At 31.3% G+C, this 9,738-nt stretch overlaps 1 long non-coding RNA gene across 3 annotated transcripts; it reads left to right on the top strand.

The window, feature by feature from the left end:
- Positions 1-4,256: 4,256 nt before the first annotated feature.
- On the top strand, positions 4,257-9,220 carry LOC124887400. Of its 3 annotated transcripts, none has more exons than XR_007045088.1 (2): positions 4,257-7,733; positions 8,318-9,220. It is a non-coding gene; the product is annotated as an uncharacterized LOC124887400 (long non-coding RNA). The 3 variants fall into 3 exon arrangements; XR_007045087.1 differs by lacking the exon at positions 8,318-9,220 and adding an exon at positions 7,975-8,284; XR_007045086.1 differs by lacking the exon at positions 8,318-9,220 and adding an exon at positions 7,975-8,284 and having other exon boundaries at positions 4,257-5,277.
- The last annotated feature ends 518 nt before the right edge of the window (positions 9,221-9,738 follow it).

The raw sequence follows: 9,738 nt of genomic DNA on the forward strand, positions 1-9,738 counted from the left end.
ATAGAGAGAGAAAGAGGTGAGCGCATGGTTATGATTTTTTTTTGCTTAAGCATGGTTATGGTTGGTATGGATACGTTCAGTGCCATGTACTTCTGACTTCCTCATTTAGGTATGACTAAACACACCGACAGGTACCTCAATTGGGGACAATCTTTTACTTTGACACCTAAAGTGGATGTTGTTCATTTTTGACACCTGAAGTAGCTCTTCATTGTGTCATTTTGACACTTTTTGTATAGCTGGCAGCTCACATGCGTTTCACTATCCTAAGGCACATGTGATGCTTTTTTTCATCTGATATGACACTGACTTGGATTTAATAATAATATTCACCTTCCCAATTTATTTTAACACTTTAATTCTCCTTCTTCATCACTCTTTCTCCTTTACCGTCCACAATATTTTTTTAAAAAATCTTATAGAATGTTGCTAGGTTACACCACCATCTCTCAAAAATTAGGTGCATCATCTCAATTTTCTTTCAAGTTGGTGCAATAAAAAATCAACTAAAGGAGGATAAATCTATAAAATAAGAAAAGGGAAAGACAAGTTGTCTATAATTCAAAATTGGATCAAACAGGCCTCATTATTTTGTTTCCACTTCATACTTATATCTATAATTATTTTTATATATTCATGAGAGGTGAAATAAATAGTTGTTCATAATTACAGATTTTATTATTTTCAAACTTTAAAATTAGCGGAGATGAATTTATGAAGAAAGAGAAATTCTTACGAGTGTGATTTTTTTTCCCCGTAGAAAAAAATAAAAGAAGAAAGTGATGAGATAAATAAAATAAAAATTTCACTATGGTGTTCATCGATTTCCGATATGAATGCGGTGGTTATTCTTGCGGTAAATGAGAAAAGATGAAAAATGAATCATTTTGGTAGTTATTTGTCGAACTTGGGTATGAATTTTGTGGGTAATTGCAAGATTAAAAAAAGAAAGTCGAAAGAAGAATTTTATATGCATAATTATATCTATATATTCATGAGAGGTGGAATGAATAGTTGTTCAAAATTATAGATTTTATTAATTTCAAACTTTAAAATTAGCGGAGATGAATGTACGAGGAAAGAAATATTCTTACGAGTGTGATTTGCTTTCTCCGTAGAAAGAAAAAAATGAAAGAAGGAAGTGATGAGATAAATAAAATAAAAATTTCACTGTGGGTGTTCATTGATTTTCGATACGAATGCGATGGTTGTTCTTGTAGTAAATGAGAAAAGAAGAAAAATGAATCATTGTTGTAGTTATTTGTCAAACTCGGGTATGAATTTTGTGGGTAATTGCAAGATTAAAAAATAAAAGGGGAAAGAAGAATTTGGGTATAAAGTAATTGGACAGTTGGAAAATGGCTGGGAAAAGAAGAAAGAAGAAGAAGGATGGGGTGTATATATTATGGAGAAAAAAAAACCAAAAGTGTTTTAAAAAAAAAATAAAAAATTTACACGTGTCACATTCGAATTAGTTTACTTTTGCACGTAGATGAAGTTTGACATCACACGCTTTGACTGGTTTTGAGAATATGAAAAAGGTGTCAAAATGATACACTTGGAAATTGGTTTGGGGATTTAAAATGAACGTCTAGTTTAGGTGTCAAAGTGAAAGTTTGTGTCAATTTGAGGTGTCTGTCGATGTGTTTGGCCTTTAGGTATAAAATGATGTTTACTATTGTATCTTGAAATTAATTTAGAGAAAAAAATAATTAATGCTAAGTGTAAAATAGAAAAACAAAAGTTATCTTTTATTGATATGTCAAAAATGACAAGTAAAAACGAAAATTTTATTAGAAAATAAGTGACAAGTAAAAGCGAATAGATAATATAGAGGGAAAGAAGAAAATCACCCAAATAAAAAGACTGTATTGTATATACAATAATATATAATATTATATACAAATTTATACAACAACGTACAATACAAAATACAAATATATACATTGTTGTACCAAAAATCAGACTTCATCTTTTTCATCGAATCCAAGCATTGAATTCATTCAAAAATATGTTAAAACTATATCAAATCATCTAAAATTTCATATTTGTACTCTTCGATACATAATCGATCTTCTATAACTATACTCACTCGAAACAAGGCTTATTTACGAAAATATTAAAACCTCAAATTGTAGAATTTTATTTTTTTTTGAAATAATGCTGAATTTTTCACTAATTTCTTTGAAGTTCTTAAAAGAGAATTGGAAAAGAATTGAAGTGAAAGTCGTGAAGAAGAAGCTGGGAATTTGGTATATGAAGTGGTGTTCCCTATGTAACTAGAAAGAAAAGTTAGTTTACATTGAACAACCAAATCAAATTTGGAATATAAAGTGTAAAGTACACTTTTGTTTACTTAAATGTAAAGTATATTTAGTAGTTTGTACTTTTGTGTAATTATCCCTTTATTATTCTAATATTTGAAAATTGTTATTTTTTTACATTGTTTTAAGAACATTATATGGAGTATTCAATTTACAGAAAAATATAATATATAAAGAACAAATATTAGAAGATTCTTAATATTTTTTACTTCTACAACATCATATGCTAATACGTGTTTATATTCTGGGGAAAAGGTCGAATTTATCACTTCTACTTTAAAAAATTAATCAAATATATTATTCGTCATATTTTGAGGTCAAATTTGTTCTCGTTTGTCAGACATTGGGGACACATTTTTTCTTTATTTTGAAAAATTGACTTAATATATCCTTCGTCATACTTTGCGGTGAAATTTACTCTCGTTGTTAAGAAATTTTTCATATGTACCATTTCTTTAATAGAAAACCCCAAATTAATATTAAATATTCCTTTTTAAAAAAATAAAACAAACCCTAGTCTAACTCACCTGATCTGACTCTAGCCACAAAAAACACAAATATATATACCTCCCTTAGTTTTGTTGTTCAAAATTTTCCAGCAAGACCAAGCCATTGTATATTTAACAGTAGTGAATAACTTATAAAAAATGGATCTATATCAGCAGAAACTCAAACAAATATACCCTTCCCTCAATTTATGGATCTACATCAGTGCGGAACTCATGAAAAATGGCATTTAGCGGTCAAATCCAATAGGTTAGGCCTATTGATATTCTCTAGATGATTAAGTTAAGAGATCTCCTTACGTGTCAATCTAGACATCTTTTCATTCTTATGTATATATATACAATTTGGATCTACATAAACTTTTCATCATGTCATTTGCTCAGAAAATTTCTACAAATTCTAGAATCGAGTTGCACATAGAATTACATATCAAATTTTAAAAGTTGAACATAATAGAATAGGAGTAGAGTTATAATAGCCATTTTCTCTAGTTTCATGCTTCTGCATTATTCCATTTCATTTTATTTTTTGTTCATTTGCAAACAACCTACCAGTGTTGCAGATTGAAAGAGAAATATATTTGTTCGTTGAGAAAATTCCACCTAGAAAACTGAAGGAAGGATATATTTGTTTGTATATTGTTTGTGGGTCAAATTCGGGGGGGTGGGGGGGTAAATTAAGGTGTGTTTTAATTTTTAAAAAATAGAGCGTTTAGTTTTGATTTGGGCTTTCTGTTAAAGGAAGGGTAGATGTGAAAAGTTTCTTAACAACAAGGATAAATTTGGTCCCAAAGTATGACAACAAGGTAAATTTAGTTCAAAGTATGACGAATGGTATATTTGACTGATTTTTCAAAGTAGAAGGATAGATTTGGCCTGGAAGTATGACAACGAGGGTAATTTGACCTCAAATTATGATGAAGGGTGTTGACACCCAATTTTGGCTCGTCTTTTTTCCTTTACTTATTTTCTTCTATGCTTCTTAGTCTGAAAAAAAATTCTAAATAAATTCGTTTTTAATTTCTATGAATTTTGAAAAGAATGAAAAAGAACAGTTTGTTTTTTCCCTATCATGTTTCAAAATATTTTAATTAAATATAATTAATTATTTAACATCAAAAATCACACAAAAAATATTTTGATAATCGCATTCGCATTTTTCTCTAATTATATCTCGGACTACATATATATATATATTAATATTATATATTAAGTTACGAAATTATTAAATTTCAATGCGCATACTAAATTATCTATATATGCATATATACTATAATAATTTTTAGAATGGTAAGAAGCGTTGATAAAATTAATTTTGATAGAAAAAAAATATTTGAACTAACAATAATTTAATTTCAATTTTATTCGCTCAAACCCAATTCTTAGCCATAAATTTCAGCCAAATGAGGACCAAAAATGGATCCAAAACTCATTTCATTTCCCACAATCACCTCATCAATCCACACCACATCATATCCACCAATAATACACTACCACTTCAACAAAGAAACACAAATCGTCATCCAAAAGCACAAACTCATCTGATTCGTTAATTCTATTTAACCCAAGGGTTATACATATATATTTAAATCGGGACCGTCTGATCGAATGATCGGATGATCCAGATTTTAGTCAAAAGGCCAATCCTCAAAAATGCATGTGATACTCCCTTCCCAAAACCAGAAACACGTGTGACCCCTTTCCCATTGTCGCGCCCCTTTCCCCATCTTTCTCAAATATAGTGTTCCATCACCATCATCTTGGACCAAAAATGCAAAAACCAACGCCCTTTCTCTCCTCTCTCCTCTCTCCTCTCTCCTCTCTCCTTCTTCCTCCTCTCCTTCGTACCCAAACCAGAATGGCCCTAATAGCCATAGCTGCTGCGGCAGAGCTGCTAGCCTGCCAAGATTCACTCATTTTTTACCTCCCCAGCCCATGAAAACAACAAATCAGAGAAAACCAGTCCCAAATTGATATAGCAACGGAAATTGGTTCAAATCCACCATTAAAAGCTTTAAAAAGGGTGAAGATTTGGAAATTTATTTCAGAAAATTTGAATTTGAAATTCGATTCCTCTCTCGATTCTCATATTTTTCTCAAAATTTTGACTTCAAATACGAACTTTAAAGCCCGAATTTAACCAATAAATAAGGGTATTCTTTACCCGCATAGACAGAGGTAAAAAAATGAGAGGAAAAATAGAGTGGAAATAAGGTCAAAAATTTAGAAAAAGAGTGAAAAACTTGAAAAACATAAAAGAAATGCTCAGAGAAAAAGGAGGAAGAATTAAAAAAAAATAGAAGAAAATTTGAAAGAAAAAGGGGCTAAACGAAAGTTGAAGTTTGAGAAATTGGGAGAAACGAGGCCTGAGTTTGAGTCCAAGGAATCCCAAATTTATCATCGAAAAATTCTTGACGTTGGAGCTTCGATTTGCTGCCCAACAAAAGGTAAATCATCCTTTTACCCCATCTTTATCTCCATCCCTTTCGTCTGTTGTGACTTAACCCATCTCGGATTCAAGTTGTTTGTTGTGTTTTTTGGACCCTGTGGATAAAAGTAATTTTTGATCTAGAAAAAATTATCGTATGAATATGCAAATCTGTAAGCATGTGAATATTCAATTTGTCGTGATATCAAATTGGATTGTTGGTATGATTATTTGTTTATTTGCAAATCAGACTCAAACAATTATTTTAGTCTATATCGTTTCACTATGGGCAATCACTTTTCTATTTTTCTTAAATTGGAAGCGAGTTTTTTGTGAAAATATGGCAAAAATATGTTTTCTCCTAAAATTATACACGACCAATGATCATTTTTGCTTTATTTCCTTTTTGTGGATTGAAATATTGATATATTTTGGGAAGGTTTTATTTGCCTTTAATGGAAAAAGCAGAATCATGTTATTTAAAAATTCACCCCTTTATCTCCTTTCCTTTTGTCTCTTTGATTTTGCAAATATGTGAATCTTTTGGGTGTCGAGTTCACGTCGATTTTTTTAGTTTACACCTTGCATTTTGAGTGCAAGATGTGTTCCTTGCAGTTTGAGTGCAAGATGTGTTCCTGTATGATTTCTTTTTCTTGTTTCTCAATAGACACCATGTTTTATTTTAAATTAAATAGGTGAGTAGTATGAGTTTTTCTCTAATTTGCACAAATCGAGTTTAAATTATTGTTGTCTTATTTTCAATTCGTCTCAACATTAATTTTTTTTTAAGGCATTTGAATTAGTGTAACACCGCATATTTTTGGGCTAAAATTTAAATCGTCGTTCATATATATATAGATCCGAACCCAATGATTTTACATTAATATATGTGTGATGATCAATTCTATAGCGTGGGGATATCTTTGGATGTGAATTGAGGTCGCAAAAATCTCCTAATTCAAAGATGAGTTGAAATTTTTTCGGTCGTCCTTATTTGGGTCAACTTCCAATGACCATTACACCTATAATTTAACGAGTTATATGTCCTAATATATACCAAATAATATATCTTCGAGTCTTATTTCCAAAGCATCTGATTTCACCTTAATCTGATATCAGAGTAGAAAGTTATGCTCATTTACTTGAAAGACGAGCTGTCAACTTAGTCGTCAGCCTTAAACAAAAAAGACCCTAAATCACTTAGGAAAGTTGACGACTAAGTTGACAAGGCATCAACTAGTGGATAAGTTGTCAGCCAAGTCGTCAACCTTAACCAGAAAGTGTTCAAGTCCAACTAGAGGTTGACGAATTAGTTGACAAGCTGTCAACTGAAAATTCTTGTAATTTTTATTCAGTTTCTTTAGAGATATTTTGGCCCAACTCCTCCCCACAATTTAAAAACACTAAGATGCCCTTATCTTCAGTTATACAAATCAAAACACTGCTCTCTCCTATCTAAATCCCTAAGTCAAGAACACTAGGGTTTCTCAAGGTTGGTCATCTTAATCTTTAAGGGTTTATTTTTCTCCGTGATTCTTGATATTTCAGGCTTGTAACTCTTCCCCAAATCTTATTTTATTGAAAGCATGTGTTTATACTTGTACCTATGTGATTTTATTGATGATTTTAAATGTAGGTTGGGGGTTATTGAACGTTGCTGAATTCATAGCTTTTCCAATGGCTTTTATGCATTATATATGGTTTGAATTGAGGGTTTTGGATTTAATTTGTTTAAATGATTTTCCCATGATTATTATGAATTAATTATACTTGAATTGTTGATTTGTACACCCATTGGGTTGTATGAGAATTGTGAATGAAATTAGGGATACAAGAATTTCCCAAATAATTGTATTTTGGTATTGAAATTGATAATAACCTCAACCCACTTGCACAATTAGATTTAGAATGTGATTAATCAATTGGTTTGGTTTATTTTTTTAAAACTAATATTTTACATAAATGGCTAAATGGTTAAGGATGACTTTGAAAAACCTTGTGTGGCACAAGGATTTTTTCAAGCGGATAATAATGATTTTGAAAACCTTGTGGGGCACAAGGAATCCCCAAGTTGATTTTAATAATAGAGTTTGGGCTACAAGGATTCCCCAAGTGATGGCTCAAGGACACTCACTTACAAGCTATAGTCGGTATGACGATACCCACTTGATAATGTCTTAATAATTGACTCATTGAATTAATGAATGAGTTTGTGCTAAATATTTTAATTGGGCTTAAAGGGGTTGTGTAGCTAACCGTGAAGGTGTGAGTCCCGAAGTACTGATACTAGAAACTCACGTTTGCCAATGTAAGGGTTGGTCTTGATGACTATGTGCTTATGTCACACTATACATATATTTGTATCATGGATAATGTAGGGTACGAGGATTCCCCAGACTTTTATGATATCTCCGATTCGTGCAGTTAACACGTACTGGGGCTCAACAGAAGATGACAACTGGACCCATATAGCCTGTGAGTTATTTTATAACGGTCAAGCTATACAGTCTAGGCTAAGGTTGTAAAGTTCATGCTAAGACTTGTTCCCTATCCCAGAATGTGATATATATATATATATATATTCATATGATTTATATGCATTGCTTTTGAATGATTTTGAATTGTTCATCATAGCATTACTTTACCCTTTCCCTAGTTACATGCTAGCACTCAACTCACTAACTGTCTTCGGACGCTGCATCCCCACGCAATGCAGGACAAGGAGATGCTTATGCTTTTTCTGCATAGTGATTAGGCGATCGTTGAATAGCTCGTGAGTCATATTGAAGTGGTGAACTTCCATTCTCCGGAAGACCCTCATTTCATGATTGTGGTTTCATTTATGTATCAAACTGTTCTATTATTTTTTTTGGCTATCCTCGGAGGCATGTCCCGACTTAGATTGCTTTTGAAGTTTTAGAGGCTTTATGGATAACTATGGATTGGGATGTTGTTGAGTACTTAGAACCTCAATATGGTTTCTCTATTTCATATTTCATATATATGATCTTTTAAATTTGCTTCCACTGTTATAGAGGTGTTATGTTCTGATTGACTAGGTAAAAGGGTGATTTTCGATCCTCGATGAACTCGAGATACTCATCACTGGCAAGACCTGGTTTGGATCGTGACAGTTAGTTTACTAAAGTGGCTCTCTATTATAAACATTGGATAAGGTTTGTAACTTATGCAGTTTTTTGTATTGAGTTTTGACGTGGGTATAACTTTGTCAAAACTGTCCAATTTTAATATCTGGGGGGTGTATTTTTGTAACGATTAAGAATATGATTTTTTTGGGGTGTCGGTAATGAAAACATTTTGAAGAAATGTGCTCTTCCATTTTCTATAAATGTTTGATTATGTGTTTGTAGGCCAACATTCTCATTAATTAGTTGTCCTAAAATTATTTCTCTTTGACCATGGTTGTTAAACATGTTTATATTAATTTTGTTTTTTGATATGCATATATTTATCTTTGTCGAATTTTGAAAAGTCTTATCAAGCTATTTTGAGCTATTTTGGGTTATTTGTCCCGTTGGCTCAAGACATAATTGTCGTGATATTAGAAATACTAGTTTAGCGTAAATCTTGATTTTTTGCGTGAAATGTACTCTTGATTGCCATATTTTGTTCTTAGTTGTTAGTATATATTATTTCATCATGTGTAGGTTAGTTATTAATTCTTATTGTTTTCTTTGTCGTTATGTAACTTGAGATTTGGAGTTTCAATTTAAACTCCATTTCGATTCAAGTATTGGGTCAGCCGATACTAGAATCGTAGAGCCTCGAAGTCGCATAAAATTAGAAGGTCAAACTCCATTTGGAGTCTAGTTCCTCTTAGCCCTTATCTTTTAGTTCATTATTCTTATTATGCTATTAGCCTTTGTAAACTCGAAATCGCATTGTTATTGTTGTATTTGATTTATATTATTTGTTTATTGTATTTTTGTTGTCTTGATGCTTGTGAATTTCGATTAATATTCTTACCCTTTTCGAAAATAATACATGAATAATTGACTTGTAAAGAATATAGATTCCGCTACAAAAATGATTTTAGTATTTTAATATTTGACTAATTCTTTTGAAAAACTAACCTTTACGTCAAAAAATATTTTCTAATAAAAATGGGCGTCACAACCTCAATGTACACTTAAAATAAAATTTCAATATTAATTTGGTAGGACGCTAAAAATTTAGATTTTCAAATCACCAACTTTGATTTGTTTCAATAAATCAAGTAATTCCGATGTTTTATGTTACAATCTTCGTTTAAGGTTTTTTAGATCTCAAAAGTATTACAAAATGCAATTATATATGTTCTTACATTGGGAAAAGACATCATTTTCACCCCATATTATACAAGAAAAGTTTAAGTCACACCTAAATTATATAAGTGACCTATTACACACCTTAACTATATAAAAGTGATATTATTACCTCCCCGCGACCCCCATTCTAAGGCGCGTGTGTTACACTTATT

The sequence above is a fragment of the Capsicum annuum genome, chromosome 9, assembly GCF_002878395.1.
Source record: "Capsicum annuum cultivar UCD-10X-F1 chromosome 9, UCD10Xv1.1, whole genome shotgun sequence".
Lineage (NCBI taxonomy): Eukaryota > Viridiplantae > Streptophyta > Magnoliopsida > Solanales > Solanaceae > Capsicum > Capsicum annuum.